This window comes from Schistocerca gregaria, unplaced genomic scaffold (assembly GCF_023897955.1).
Source record: "Schistocerca gregaria isolate iqSchGreg1 unplaced genomic scaffold, iqSchGreg1.2 ptg000178l, whole genome shotgun sequence".
In the NCBI taxonomy this organism is placed as follows: domain Eukaryota; kingdom Metazoa; phylum Arthropoda; class Insecta; order Orthoptera; family Acrididae; genus Schistocerca; species Schistocerca gregaria.
This window is the reverse complement of record NW_026061728.1, coordinates 4,935,086-4,950,757: the sequence shown is the minus strand read 5'-3', so window position 1 is coordinate 4,950,757 and position 15,672 is coordinate 4,935,086.

Here is a 15,672-nt window from a genome sequence, read left to right as displayed (position 1 = left end):
AATACAACAGTCTCCATGCGCAGTTTCCTCCATGGGAGTAATGTCTCAAACAGTTTACGCTTTGATCGTTCCCTGGAAGACCAGTAGTAGTTTCCGATGCACATCTGGAGGCATTCTGTAAAATTTTGACTATCATACTGTTAATGAAACACAGAAATAGCATCCAGATTGAATACAACAGTCACCATGCGCACTTTCCTCCACGGGAGAAATGTCTCAAACAATCTACGCTTAGATCGTTCCTTTGGAAGACCAGTAGTAGTTTCCGATGCACATCTGGTGGCAATCTGTAATGTGTAGACTATCAGAGTGTTGATGCAACACAGTAATAGCATCGGGATTCAATACAACAGTCACCATGCGCACTTTCCTCTATGGGAGTTATGTCTCCAACAGTCTACGCTTTGATCGTTCCCTGGAAGACCAGTCGTAGTTTCCGATGCACATCTGGATGCATTCTGTAATCTGTGGACTATCAGAGTGTTGATGAAACACAGAAATTGCATCGGGATTGAATACAACAGTCACCATGCGCACTTTCCTCCATGGGAGTAATTCTCAAACAATCTACGCTTTGATCGTTCATTGGAAGACCAGTAAAAGTTTCAATTGCACATCTGGAGGCATTCTGTAATCTGTGGACTATCAGAGTGTTGATGAAACACAGAAATTGCATCGGGATTGAATACAACAGTCACCATGCGCTCTTTACTCCATGGGAGTAATGTCTCTAACAGTCTACGCTTTGATCGTTCCCTGGAAGACCAGTAGAAGTTTCCGATGCACATCTGGAGGCTTTCTGTACTCTGTGGACTATCAGAGTGTTGATGAAACACAGAAATTGCATCGGGATTGAATACAACAGTCTCCATGCGCTCTTTACTCCATGGGAGTAATGTCTCTAACAGTCTACGCTTTGATCGTTCCCTGGAAGACCAGTAGTAGATTCCGATGCCTATCTGGAGGCTTTCCGTAATCTGTGGACTATCAGAGTGATGATGAAACACAGAAATTCCATCGGGATTGAATTCAACAGTCACCATGCGCACATTCCTCCATAAAAGTAATGTCTCAAACAGTCTACGTTTTGATCGTTCCCTGGAAGACCAGTCGTAGTTTCCGATGCACATCTGGATGCATTCTGTAATTTGTGGACTATCAGAGTGTTGATGAAACACAGAAATTGCATCGGGATTGAATACAACAGTCACCATGCGCACTTTCCTCCATGGGAGTAATTCTCAAACAGTCTACGCTTTGATCGTTCCCTGGAAGACCAGTAGTGGTTTCCGATGCACATCTTTAGGCATTCTGTAATCTGTGGTGTATCAGAGTGTAGATGAAACACAAATATTGCATGTGGTTTTGAATACAACAGTTACCATGCGCACTTTCCTCAATTGGAGTAATGTCTCTAACAGTCTACGCTTTGATCGTTCCCTGGAAGACCAGTAGTAGTTTCCGATGCACATCTGGAGGCTTTCTGTACTCTGTGGACTATCAGAGTGTTGATGAAACACAGAAACTGCATCGGGATAGAATACAACAGTCACAATGCGCACCTTCCTCCACGGGAGGTATGTCTCAAACAGTCTATGCTTTGATCTTTCCCTGGAAGACCAGTAGAAGTTTCCGATGCACATCTGGATGCATTCTGTAATCTGTGGACTATCAGAGTGTTGATGAAACACAGAAATTGCATCGGGATTGAATACAACACTCACCATCCGCACTTTCCTCCATGGGAGTAATGTCCCAAACAGACTTCGATTTGATCGTTCCCTTTAAGACCAGTAGTAGTTTCCGATGCACATCTCGTGGCATTCTGTAATCTGTGGACTATCAGAGTGTTGATGAAAAACAGAAATTGCATCGGGATTGAATACAACAGTGACCATGCGCACTTTCCTACATGGGAGTATTTCTCAAACAATCTACGCTTTTGATCGTTACCTGGAAGACCAGTAGTAGTTTCCGATGCACATCTGGTGGCTTCTGTAATCTGTGGACTGTTCAAGTGTTGATGAAACACTAAAATTGCATCGGGATTGAATACAACAGTCACCATGCACACATTCCTCCATGGGAGTAATGTCTCAAATAGTCTACGCTTTGATCGTTCCCTGGAAGACCAGTAGTAATTTCCGATGCACATCTGGTGGGATTCTGTAATCTGTGGACTATCAGAGTGTTGATGAAACACAGAAATTGCATCGGGATTGAATACAACACTCACCATCCGCACTTTCCTCCATGGGAGTAATGTCCCAAACAGACTTCGATTTGATCGTTCCCTTTAAGACCAGTAGTAGTTTCCGATGCACATCTCGTAGCATTCTGTAATCTGTGGACTATCAGAGTGTTGATGAAAAACAGAAATTGCATCGGGATTGAATACAACAGTGACCATGCGCACTTTCCTACATGGGAGTATTTCTCAAACAATCTACGCTTTTGATCGTTACCTGGAAGACCAGTAGTAGTTTCCGATGCACATCTGGTGGCATTCTGTAATCTGTGGACTGTTCAAGTGTTGATGAAACACTAAAATTCCATCGGGATTGAATATAACAGTCACCATGATCACTTTCCTCCATGGGAGGTATGTCTCAAACAGTCTACGCTTTGATCGTTCCCTGGAAGACCAGTAGTAGTTTCCGATGCACATCTGGAGGCATTCTGTAATCTGTGGATTTTCAGAGTGTTGATGAAACACGGAAATTGCATCGGGATTGAATACAACAGTCACCATGCACACATTCCTCCATGGGAGTAATGTCTCAAACAGTCTACGCTTTGATCGTTCCCTGGAAGACCAGTAGTAATTTCCGATGAACATCTGGAGGCATTCTGTAATCTGTGGACTATCTGAGTGTTGATGAAACACAGAAATTCCATCGGGATTGAATTCAACAGTCACCATGCGCACATTCCTCCATAAAGGTAATGTCTCAAACAGTCTACGCTTTGATCGTTCCCTGGAGGACCAGTCGTAGTTTCCGATGCACATCTGGATGCATTCTGTAATCTGTGGACTATCAGAGTGTTGATGAAACACAGAAATTGCATCGGGATTGCATACAACAGTCACCATGCGCACTTTCCTCCATGGGAGTAATTCTCAAACAGTCCACGCTGTGATCGTTCCCTGGAAGACCAGTAGAAGTTTCCGATGCACATCTGGATGCATTCTGTAATCTGTGGACTAGCAGAGTGTTGATGAAACACAGAAATTGCATCGGGATAGAGTACAACAGTCTCAATTCGCACTTTCCTCCACGGGAGGTATGTCTCAAACGGTCTACGCTTTGATCGTTCCCTGGAAGACCAGTAGTAGTTTCCGATGCACATCTGGTGGCATTCTGTAATCTGTGGTCTATCAGAGTGTTGATGAAACACAGAAATTGCATCGCGATTGAATACAACAGTCACCATCCGCACTTTCCTCCATGGGAGTAATGTCACAAACAGTCTACGATTTGATCGTTCCCTGGAAGACCAGTAGTATTTTCCGATTAACATCTGGAGGCATTCTGTAATCTGTGGAGTATCAGAGTGTTGATGAAACACAGAAATTGCATCGGGATTGAATACAACAGTCACCATTCGCACATTCCTCCGTAAAAGTAATGTCTCAAACAGTCTACGCTTTGATCGTTCCCTGGAAGGCCAGTGGTAGTTTCCGATGAACATCTGGAGGCATTCTGTAATCTGTGGACTATCAGAGAATTGATAAAACAAAGAAATTGCATCGGGATTAAATACAACAGTCACCATGCGCACTTTCCTCCACGGGAGGTATGTCTCAAACAGTCGACGCTTTAATCGTTCCCTGGAAGACCAGTAGTAGTTTCCGATGCAGATCTGGTGGCATTCTGTAATCTGTGGATTATCAGAGTGTTGATGAAACACAGAAATTGCATCGGGATAGAATACAACAGTCACAATGCGCACTTTCCTCCACGGGAGGTATGTCTCAAACGGTCTACGCTTTGATCGTTCCCTGGCAGACCAGTAGTAGTTTCCGATGCACATCTCGTGGCAATCTGTAATCTGTGGACTATCAGAGTGTTGATGAAGCACAGAAAATGCATTGGGATTTATTACAACAGTTACCATGCGCACTTTCCTCCATGGGAGGAATGTCTCAAAGAGTTTACGCTTTGATCGTTCCCTGAAAGACCAGTAATAGTTTCCGATGCACATCTAGAGGCATTCTGTAATCTGTGGACTATCAGAGTGTTGATGAAACACAGAAATTGCATCGGGATTGAATACAACAGTCTCCATGCGCACTTTACTCCATGGGAGTAATGTCTCTAACAGTCTACGCTTTGATCGTTGCCTGGAAGACCAGTAGTAGTTTCCGATGGACATCTGGAGGCTTTCCGTAATCTGTGGACTATCAGAGTGTTGATGAAACACAGAAATTGCATCGGGATTGAATACAACAGTCACCATGCGCACTTTCCTATATGGGAGTAATGTCCCAAACAGTCTACGCTTTGATCGTTCCCTGGAAGACCAGTAGTAGTTTCCGCTTAACATCTGGAGGCATTCTGTAATCTGTGGACTCTCAGAGTGTTGATGAAACACAGAAATTGCATCGGGATTGAATACAACAGTCACAATGAGCACATTCCTCCATAAAAGTAATGTCTCAAACAGTCTACGCTTTGATCGTTCCCTGGAAGACCAGTAGTAGTTTCCGATGCACATCTGGAGGCATTCTGTAATCTGTGGACTATTAGAGTGTTGATGAAACACAGAAATTGCATCGGGATTAAATTCAACAGCTACCATACGCAGTTTCCTCCATGGGAGTAATGTCTCAAACAGTCTACGCTTTGATCGTTCCCTGGAAGACCAGTAGTGGTTTCCGATGCACATCTTTAGGCATTCTGTAATCTGTGGTGTATCAGAGTGTAGATGAAACACAGAAATTGCATCTGGTTTTGAATACAACAGTTACCATGCGCACTTTCCCCAATGGGAGTAATGTCTCTAACAGTCTACGCTTTGATCGTTCCCTGGAAGACCAGTAGTAGTTTCCGATGCACATCTGGAGGCTTTCTGTACTCTGTGGACTATCAGAGTGTTGATGAAACACAGAAATTGCATCGGGATTGAATACAACAGTCACCATGCGAACTTTCCTCCATGGGAGTAATGTCTCAAACAGTCTATGCTTTGATCTCTCCCTGGAAGACCAGTAGAAGTTTCCGATGCACATCTGGATGCATTCTGTAATCTGTGGACTATCAGAGTGTTGATGAAACACAGAAATTGCATCGGGTTTGAATACAACAGTCACCATGCGCACTTTCCTCCATGGGAAGTATGTCTCAAACAGTTACGCTTTGATCGTTCCCTGGAAGAGTAGTAGTAGTTTCCGATGCACATCTGGTGGGATTCTGTAATCTGTGGACTATCAGAGTGTTGATGAAACACAGAAATTGCATCGGGATTGAATACAACACTCACCATCCGCACTTTCCTCCATGGGAGTAATGTCCCAAACAGACTTCGATTTGATCGTTCCCTTTAAGACCAGTAGTAGTTTCCGATGCACATCTCGTGGCATTCTGTAGTCTGTGGACTATCAGAGTGTTGATGAAAAACAGAAATTGCATCGGGATTGAATACAACAGTGACCATGCGCACTTTCCTCCATGGGAGTAATTCTAAAACAATCTACGCTTTTGATCGTTACCTGGAAGACAAGTAGTAGTTTCCGATGCACATCTGGTGGCATTCTGTAATCTGTGGACTGTTCAAGTGTTGATGAAACACTAAAATTGCATCGGGATTGAATATAACAGTCACCATGAACACTTTCCTCCATGGGAGGTATGTCTCAAACAGTCTCCGCTTTGATCGTTCCCTGGAAGACCAGTAGTAGTTTCCGATGCACATCTGGAGGCATTCTGTATTCTGTGGATTTTCAGAGTGTTGATGAAACACGGAAATTGCATCGGGATTGAATACAACAGTCACCATGCACACATTCCTCCATGGGAGTAATGTCTCAAACAGTCTACGCTTTGATCGTTCCCTGGAAGACCAGTAGTAATTTCCGATGAACATCTGGAGGCATTCTGTAATCTGTGGACTATCTGAGTGTTGATGAAACACAGAAATTCCATCGGGATTGAATTCAACAGTCACCATGCGCACATTCCTCCATAAAAGTAATGTCTCAAACAGTCTACGCTTTGATCGTTCCCTGGAAGACCTGTCGTAGTTTCCGATGCACATCTGGATGCATTCTGTAATCTGTGGACTATCAGGGTGTTGATGAAACACAGAAATTGCATCGGGATTGAATACAACAGTCACCATGCGCACTTTCCTCCATGGGAGTAATTCTCAAACAGTCCATGCTGTGATCGTTCCCTAGAAGACCAGTAGTAGTTTCCGATGCACATCTGGATGCATTCTGTAATCTGTGGACTATCAGAGTGTTGATGAAACACAGAAATTGCATCGGGATAGAGTACAACAGTCACAATGCGCACTTTCCTCCACGGGAGGTATGTCTCAAACGGTCTACGCTTTGATCGTTCCCTGGAAGACCAGTAGTAGTTTCCGATGCACATCTGGTGGCATTCTGTAATCTGTGGACTATCAGAGTGTTGATGAAACATAGAAATTGCATCGCGATTGAATACAACAGTCACCATCCGCACTCTCCTCCATGGGGGTAATGTCACAAACAGTCTACGATTTGATCGTTCCCTGGAAGACCAGTAGTATTTTCCGATTAACATCTGGAGGCATTCTGTAATCTGTGGAGTGTCAGAGTGTTGATGAAACACAGAAATTGCATCGGGATTGAATACAACAGTCACCATTCGCACATTCCTAAGTAAAAGTAATGTCTCAAACAGTCTACCCTTTGATCGTTCCCTGGAAGACCAGTAGTAGTTTCCGATGAACATCTGGAGGCATTCTGTAATCTGTGGACTATCAGAGAATTGATAAAACAAAGAAATTGCATCGGGATTAAATACAACAGTCACAATGCGCACTTTCCTCCACGGGAGGTATGTCTCAAACAGTCGACGCTTTAATCGTTCCCTGGAAGACCAGTAGTAGTTTCCGATGCACATCTCGTGGCAATCTGTAATCTGTGGACTATCAGAGTGTTGATGAAGCACAGAAAATGCATCGGGATTTATTACAACAGTTACCATGCGCACTTTCCTCCATGGGAGGAATGTCCAAAGAGTTTACGCTTTGATCGTTCCCTGAAAGACCAGTAGTAGTTTCCGATGCACATCTGGAGGATTTCTGTAATCTGTGGACTATCAGAGTGTTGATGAAACACAGAAATTGCATCGGGATTGAATACAACAGTCTCCATGCGAACTTTACTCCATGGGAGTAATGTCTCTAAGAGTCTACGCTTTGATCGTTGCCTGGAAGACCAGTAGTAGTTTCCGATGGACATCTGGAGGCCTTCCGTAATCTGTGGACTATCAGAGTGTTGATGAAACACAGAAATTGCATCGGGATTGAATACAACAGTCACCATGCGCACTTTCCTATATGGGAGTAATGTCCCAAACAGTCTACGCTTTGATCGTTCCCTGGAAGACCAGTAGTAGTTTCCGATTAACATCTGAGGCATTCTGTAATCTGTGGACTATCAGAGTGTTGATGAAACACAGAAATTGCATCGGGATTGAATACAACAGTCACAATGAGCACATTCCTCCATAAAAGTAATGTCTCAAACAGTCTACGCTTTGATCGTTCCCTGGAAGACCAGTAGTAGTTTTCGATGCACATCTGGAGGCAATCTGTAATCTGTGGACTATTAGAGTGTTGATGAAACACAGAAATTGCATCGGGATTAAATTCAACAGCTACCATACGCACTTTCCTCCATGGGAGTAATGTCTCAAACAGTCTACGCTTTGATCGTTCCCTGGAAGACCAGTAGTGGTTTCCGATGCACATCTTTAGGCATTCTGTAATCTGTGGTGTATCAGAGTGTAGATGAAACACAGAAATTGCATCTGGTTTTGAATACAACAGTTACCATGCGCACTTTCCTCAATGGGAGTAATGTCTCTAACAGTCTACGCTTTGATCGTTCCCTGGAAGACCAGTAGTAGTTTCCGATGCACATCTGGAGGCTTTCTGTACTCTGTGGACTATCAGAGTGTTGATGAAACACAGAAATTGCATCGGGATTGAATACATCAGTCACCATGCGCACTTTCCTCCACGGAAGGTATGTCTCAAAGAGCCGACGCTTTGATCGTTCCCGGGAAGACCAGTAGTAGTTTCTGATGCACATCTCGTGGCTTTCTGTAATCTGTGGACTATCAGAGTATAGATGAAACACAGAAAATGCTACAGGATTGAATACAACAGTTACCATGCGCACTTTCCTCCATGGGAGTAATGTCTTAAAGAGTTTACGCTTTGATCGTTACCTGAAAGACCAGTAGTAGTTTCCGATGCACATCTGGAGGCATTCTGTAATCTGTGGACTATCAGACTGTTGATGACACACAGATATTACATCGGCATTGAATACAACAGTCACCATGCGCATATTCCTCCATAAAAGTAAAATCTCAAAGAGTCTACGCTTTGATCGTTCCCTGGAAGACCAGTAGTAGTTTCCGATGCACATCTGGAGGCATTCTGTAATCTGTGGACTATCAGAGTGTTGATGAAACACGGAAATTGCATCGGGATTGAATACAACAGTCACCATGCGAACTTTCCTCCATGGGAGTAATGTCTCAAACAGTCTACGCTTCGATCTTTCCCTGGAAGACCAGTAGAAGTTTCCGATGCACATCTGGATGCATTCTGTAATATGTGGACTATCAGAGTGTTGATGAAACACAGAAATTGCATCGGGATTGAATACAACAGTCACCATCCGCACTTTCCTCCATGGGAGTAATTCTCAATCAGTCCACGCTTTGATCGTTCCCTAGGAGACCAGTAGTAATTTCCGATGCACATCTGGTGGCATTCTGTAATCTGTGGACTATCAGAGTGTTGATGAAACACAGAAATTGCATCGGGATTGAATACAACAGTCACCATTCGCACATTCCTCCGTAAAAGTAATGTCTCAAACAGTCTACGCTTTGATCGTTCCCTGGAAGACCAGTATTAGTTTCCGATGAACATCTGGAGGCATTCTATAATCTGTGGACTATCAGAGAGTTGATGAAACAAAGAAATTGCATCGGGATTGAATACAACAGACACCACGCGCACTTTGCTCCACGGTTGTAATGTCTCAAACAGTCTACGATTTGATCGTACCCTGGAAGACCAGTAGTAGTTTCCGATGAACATCTGGAGGCATTCTGTATTCTGTGGACTATTAGAGTGTTGATGAAACACAGAAATTGCATCGGGATTGAATACAACAGTCACCATGCGCACTTTCCTCCATGGGAGTAATGTCTCTAACAATCTACGCTTTGATCGTTCCCTGGAAGACCAGTAGTAGTTTCCGATGCACATCTGGTAGCATTCTGTAATGTGTAGACTATCAGAGTGTTGATGAAACACAGTAATTGCATCGGGATTGAATACAACAGTTACCATGCGCACTTTCCTCCATGGGAGTAATGTTTCTAACAGTCTACGCTTTGATCGTTCCCTGGGAGACCAGTAGAAGTTTCCGATGCACATCTGGAGGCTTTCTGTACTCTGTGGACTATCTGAGTGTTGATGAAACACAGAAATTGCATCGGGATTGAATACAACAGTCTCCATGCGCAGTTTCCTCCATGGGAGTAATGTGTCAAACAGTCTACGCTTTGATCGTTCATTGGAAGACCAGTAAAAGTTTCAATTGCACATCTGGAGGCATTCTGTAATCTGTGGACTATCAGAGTGTTGATGAAACACAGAAATTGCATCGGGATTGAATACAACAGTCAACATGCGCACTTTCCTATATGGGAGTAATGTCCCAAACAGTCTACGCTTTGATCGTTCCCTGGAAGACCAGTAGTAGTTTCCGATTAACATCTGGAGGCATTCTGTAAGCTGTGGACTATCAGAGTGATGATGAAACACAGAAATTCCATCGGGATTGAATTCAACAGTCACCATGCGCACATTCCTCCATAAAAGTAATGTCTCAAACAGTCTACGCTTTGATGGTTCCCTGGAAGACCAGTCGTAGTTTCCGATGCACATCTGGATGCATTCTGTAATTTGTGGACTATCAGAGTGTTGATGAAACACAGAAATTGCATCGGGATTGAATACAACAGTCACCATGCGCACTTTCGTCCATGGGAGTAATTCGCAAACAGTCTACGCTTTGATCGTTCCCTGGAAGGCCAGTAGTAGTTTCCGATGAACATCTGGAGGCATTCTGTAATCTGTGGACTATCAGAGAATTGATAAAACAAAGAAATTGCAGCGGGATTAAATACAACAGTTACAATGCGCACTTTCCTCCACGGGAGGTATGTCTCAAACAGTCGACGCTTTAATCGTTCCCTGGAAGACCAGTAGTAGTTTCCGATGCACATCTCGTGGCAATCTGTAATCTGTGGACTATCAGAGTGTTGATGAAGCACAGAAAATGCATCGGGATATATTACAACAGTTACCATGCGTACTTTCCTCCATGGGAGGAACGTCTCAAAGAGTTTACGCTTTGATCGTTCCCTGAAAAACCAGTAGTAGTTTCCGATGCACATCTGGAGGCATTCTGTAATCTGTGGACTATCAGAGTGTTGATGAAACACAGAAATTGCATCGGGATTGAATACAACAGTCTCCATGCGCACTTTACTCCATGGGAGTAATGTCTCTAACAGTCTACGCTTTGATCGTTGCCTGGAAGACCAGTAGTAGTATCCGATGGACATCTGGAGGCTTTCCGTAATCTGTGGACTATCAGAGTGTTGATGAAACACAGAAATTGCATCGGGATTGAATACAACAGTCACCATGCGCACTTTCCTATATGGGAGTAATGTCCCAAACAGTCTACGCTTTGATCGTTCCCTGGAAGACCAGTAGTAGTTTCCGATTAACATCTGGAGGCATTCTGTAATCTGTGGACTCTCAGAGTGTTGATGAAACACAGAAATTGCATCGGGATTGAATACAACAGTCACAATGAGCACATTCCTCCATAAAAGTAATGTCTCAAACAGCTTACGCTTTGATCGTTCCCTGGAAGACCAGTAGTAGTTTCCGATGCACATCTGGAGGCATTCTGTAATCTGTGGACTATTAGAGTGTTGATGAAACACAGAAATTGCATCGGGATTAAATTCAGCAGCTACCATACGCACTTTCCTCCATGGGAGTAATGTCTCAAACAGTCTACGCTTTGATCGGTTCCTGGAAGAAGAGTAGTGGTTTCCGATGCACATCTTTAGGCATTCTGTAATCTGTGGTGTATCAGAGTGTAGATGAAACACAGAAATTGCATCTGGTTTTGAATACAACAGTTACCATGCGCACTTTCCTCAATGGGAGTAATGTCTCTAACAGTCTACGCTTTGATCGTTCCCTGGAAGACCAGTAGTAGTTTCCGATGCACATCTGGAGGCTTTCTGTACCCTGTGGACTATCAGAGTGTTGATGAAACACAGAAATTGCATCGGGATTGAATACAACATTCACCATGCGCACTTTCCTCCACGGGAGGTATGTCTCAAAGAGCCGACGCCTTGATCGTTCCCGGGAAGACCAGTAGTAGTTTCTGATGCACATCTCGTGGCTTTCTGTAATCTGTGGACTATCAGAGTATAGATGAAACCCAGAAAATGCTACAGGATTGAATACAACAGTTACCATGCGCACTTTCCTCCATGGGAGTAATGTCGTAAAGAGTTTACGCTTTGATCGTTACCTGAAAGACCAGTAGTAGTTTCCGATGCACATCTGGAGGCATTCTGTAATCTGTTTACTATCAGAGTGTTGATGAAACACAGATAATACATCGGGATTGAATACAACAGTCACCATGTGCATATTCCTCCATAAAAGTAAAATCTCAAACAGTCTACGCTTTGATCTTTCCCTGGAAGACCAGTAGAAGTTTCCGATGCACTTCTGGATGCATTCTGGAATATGTGGACTATCAGAGTGTTGATGAAACACAGAAATTGCATCGGGATTGAATACAACAGTCACCATCCGCACTTTCCTCCATGGGAGTAATTCTCAATCAGTCCACGCTTTGATCGTTCCCTAGGAGACCAGTAGTAATTTCCGATGCACATCTGGTGGCATTCTGTAATCTGTGGACTATCAGAGTGTTGATGAAACACAGAAATTGCATCGGGATTGAATACAACAGTCACCATGCGCACTTTCCTCCATGGGAGGTATATCTCAAACAGTTCCGCTTTGATCGTTCCCTGGAAGAGTAGTAGTAGTTTCCGATGCACATCTGGTGGGATTCTGTAATCTGTGGACTATCAGAATGTTGATGAAACACAGAAATTGCATCGGGATTGAATACAACAGTCACCATCCGCACTTTCCTCCATGGGAGTAATGTCCCAAACAGTCTTCGATTTGATCGTTCCCTGGAAGACCAGTAGTAGTTTCCGATGCACATCTCGGGGCATTCTGTAATCTGTGGACTATCAGAGTATTGATGAAAAACAGAAATTGCATCGGGATTGAATACAACAGTGACCATGCGCACTTTCCTCCATGGGAGTAATTCTCAAACAGTCCACGCTGTGATCGTTCCCTGGAAGACCAGTAGTAGTTTCCGATGCACAACTGGTGGCATTCTGTAATCTGTGGACTATCAGAGTGTTAATGAAACACAGAAACTGCATCGGGATAGAATACAACAGTCACAATGCGCACCTTCCTCCACGGGAGGTATGTCACAAGCTTTCTACGCTTTGATCGTTCCCTGGAAGACCAACAGTAGTTTCCGATGCACATCTGGTGGCATTCTGTAATCTGTGGACTATCAGAGTGTTGATGAAACACAGAAATTGTATCGGGATTGAATACAACAATCACCATCCGCACTTTCCTCCATGGGAGTAATATCCCAAACAGTCTACGAATTGATCGTTCCCTGGAAGACCAGTAGTATTTCCCGATTAACATCTGGAGGCATTCTGTAATCTGTGGAGTATCAGAGTGTTGATGAAACACAGAAATTGCATCGGGATTGAATACAACAGTCTCCATGCGCAGTTTCCTCCATGGGAGTAATGTGTCAAACAGTCTACGCTTTGATCGTTCATTGGAAGACCAGTAAAAGTTTCAATTGCACATCTGGAGGCATTCTGTAATCTGTGGACTATCAGAGTGTTGATGAAACACAGAAATTGCATCGGGATTGAATACAACAGTCACCATGCGCACTTTACTCCATGCGAGTAATGTCTCTAACAGTCTACGCTTTGATCGTTCCCTGGAAGACCAGTAGTAGTTTCCGATGCACATCTGGAGGCTTTCCGTAATCTGTGGACTATCAGAGCGTTGATGAAACATAGAAATTGCATTGGGATTGAATACAACTGTCACCATGCACACATTCCCCGATAAAAGTAATGTCTCAAACAGTCTACGCTTTGATCGTTCCCTGGAAGACCAGTAGTAGTTTCCGATGAACATCTGGAGGCATTCTGTAAGCTGTGGACTATCAGAGTGATGATGAAACACAGAAATTCCATCGGGATTGAATTCAACAGTCACCATGCGCACATTCCTCCATAAAAGTAATGTCTCAAACAGTCTACGCTTTGATGGTTCCCTGGAAGACCAGTCGTAGTTTCCGATGCACATCTGGATGCATTCTGTAATTTGTGGACTATCAGAGTGTTGATGAAACACAGAAATTGCATCGGGATTGAATACAACAGTCACCATGCGCACTTTCCTCCATGGGAGTAATTCGCAAACAGTCTACGCTTTGATCGTTCCCTGGAAGGCCAGTAGTAGTTTCCGATGAACATCTGGAGGCATTCTGTAATCTGTGGACTATCAGAGAATTGATAAAACAAAGAAATTGCATCGGGATTAAATACAACAGTCACAATGCGCACTTTCCTCCACGGGAGGTATGTCTCAAACAGTCGACGCTTTAATCGTTCCCTGGAAGACCAGTAGTAGTTTCCGATGCACATCTCGTGGCAATCTGTAATCTGTGGTCTATCAGAGTGTTGATGAAGCACAGAAAATGCATCGGGATATATTACAACAGTTACCATGCGTACCTTCCTCCATGGGAGGAATGTCTCAAAGAGTTTACGCTTTGATCGTTCCCTGAAAAACCAGTAGTAGATTCCGATGCACATCTGGAGGCATTCTGTAATCTGTGGACTATCAGAGTGTTGATGAAACACAGAAATTGCATCGGGGTTGAATACAACAGTCTCCATGCGCACTTTACTCCATGGGAGTAATGTCTCTAACAGTCTACGCTTTGATCGTTGCCTGGAAGACCAGTAGTAGTATCCGATGGACATCTGGAGGCTTTCCGTAATCTGTGGACTATCAGAGTGTTGATGAAACACAGAAATTGCATCGGGATTGAATACAACAGTCACCATGCGCACTTTCCTATATGGGAGTAATGTCCCAAACAGTCTACGCTTTGATCGTTCCCTGGAAGACCAGTAGTAGTTTCCGATTAACATCTGGAGGCATTCTGTAATCTGTGGACTCTCAGAGTGTTGATGAAACACAGAAATTGCATCGGGATTGAATACAACAGTCACAATGAGCACATTCCTCCATAAAAGTAATGTCTCAAACAGCTTACGCTTTGATCGTTCCCTGGAAGACCAGTAGTAGTTTCCGATGCGCATCTGGAGGCATTCTGTAATCTGTGGACTATTAGAGTGTTGATGAAACACAGAAATTGCATCGGGATTAAATTCAACAGCTACCATACGCACTTTCCTCCATGGGAGTAATGTCTTAAAGAGTTTACGCTTTGATCGTTACCTGAAAGACCAGTAGTAGTTTCCGATGCACATCTGGAGGCATTCTGTAATCTGTTTACTATCAGAGTGTTGATGAAACACAGATATTACATCGGGATTGAATACAACAGTCACCATGTGCATATTCCTCCATAAAAGTAAAATCTCAAACAGTCTACGCTTTGATCGTTCCCTGGAAGACCAGTAGTAGTTTCCGATGCACATCTGGAGGCATTCTGTAATCTGTGGACTATCAGAGTGTTGATGAAACACAGAAATTGCATCGGGATTGAATACAACAGTCACCATGCGAACTTTCCTCCATGGGAGTAATGTCTCAAACAGTCTACGCTTTGATCTTTCCCTGGAAGACCAGTAGAAGTTTCCGATGCACTTCTGGATGCATTCTGGAATATGTGGACTATCAGAGTGTTGATGAAACACAGAAATTGCATCGGGATTGAATACAACAGTCACCATCCGCACTTTCCTCCATGGGAGTAATTCTCAATCAGTCCACGCCTTGATCGTTCCCTAGGAGACCAGTAGTAATTTCCGATGCACATCTGGTGGCATTCTGTAATCTGTGGACTATCAGAGTGTTGATGAAACACAGAAATTGCATCGGGATTGAATACAACAGTCACCATGCGCACTTTCCTCCATGGGAGGTATATCTCAAACAGTTACGCTTTGATCGTTCCCTGGAAGAGTAGTAGTAGTTTCCGATGCACATCTGGTGGGATTCTGTAAT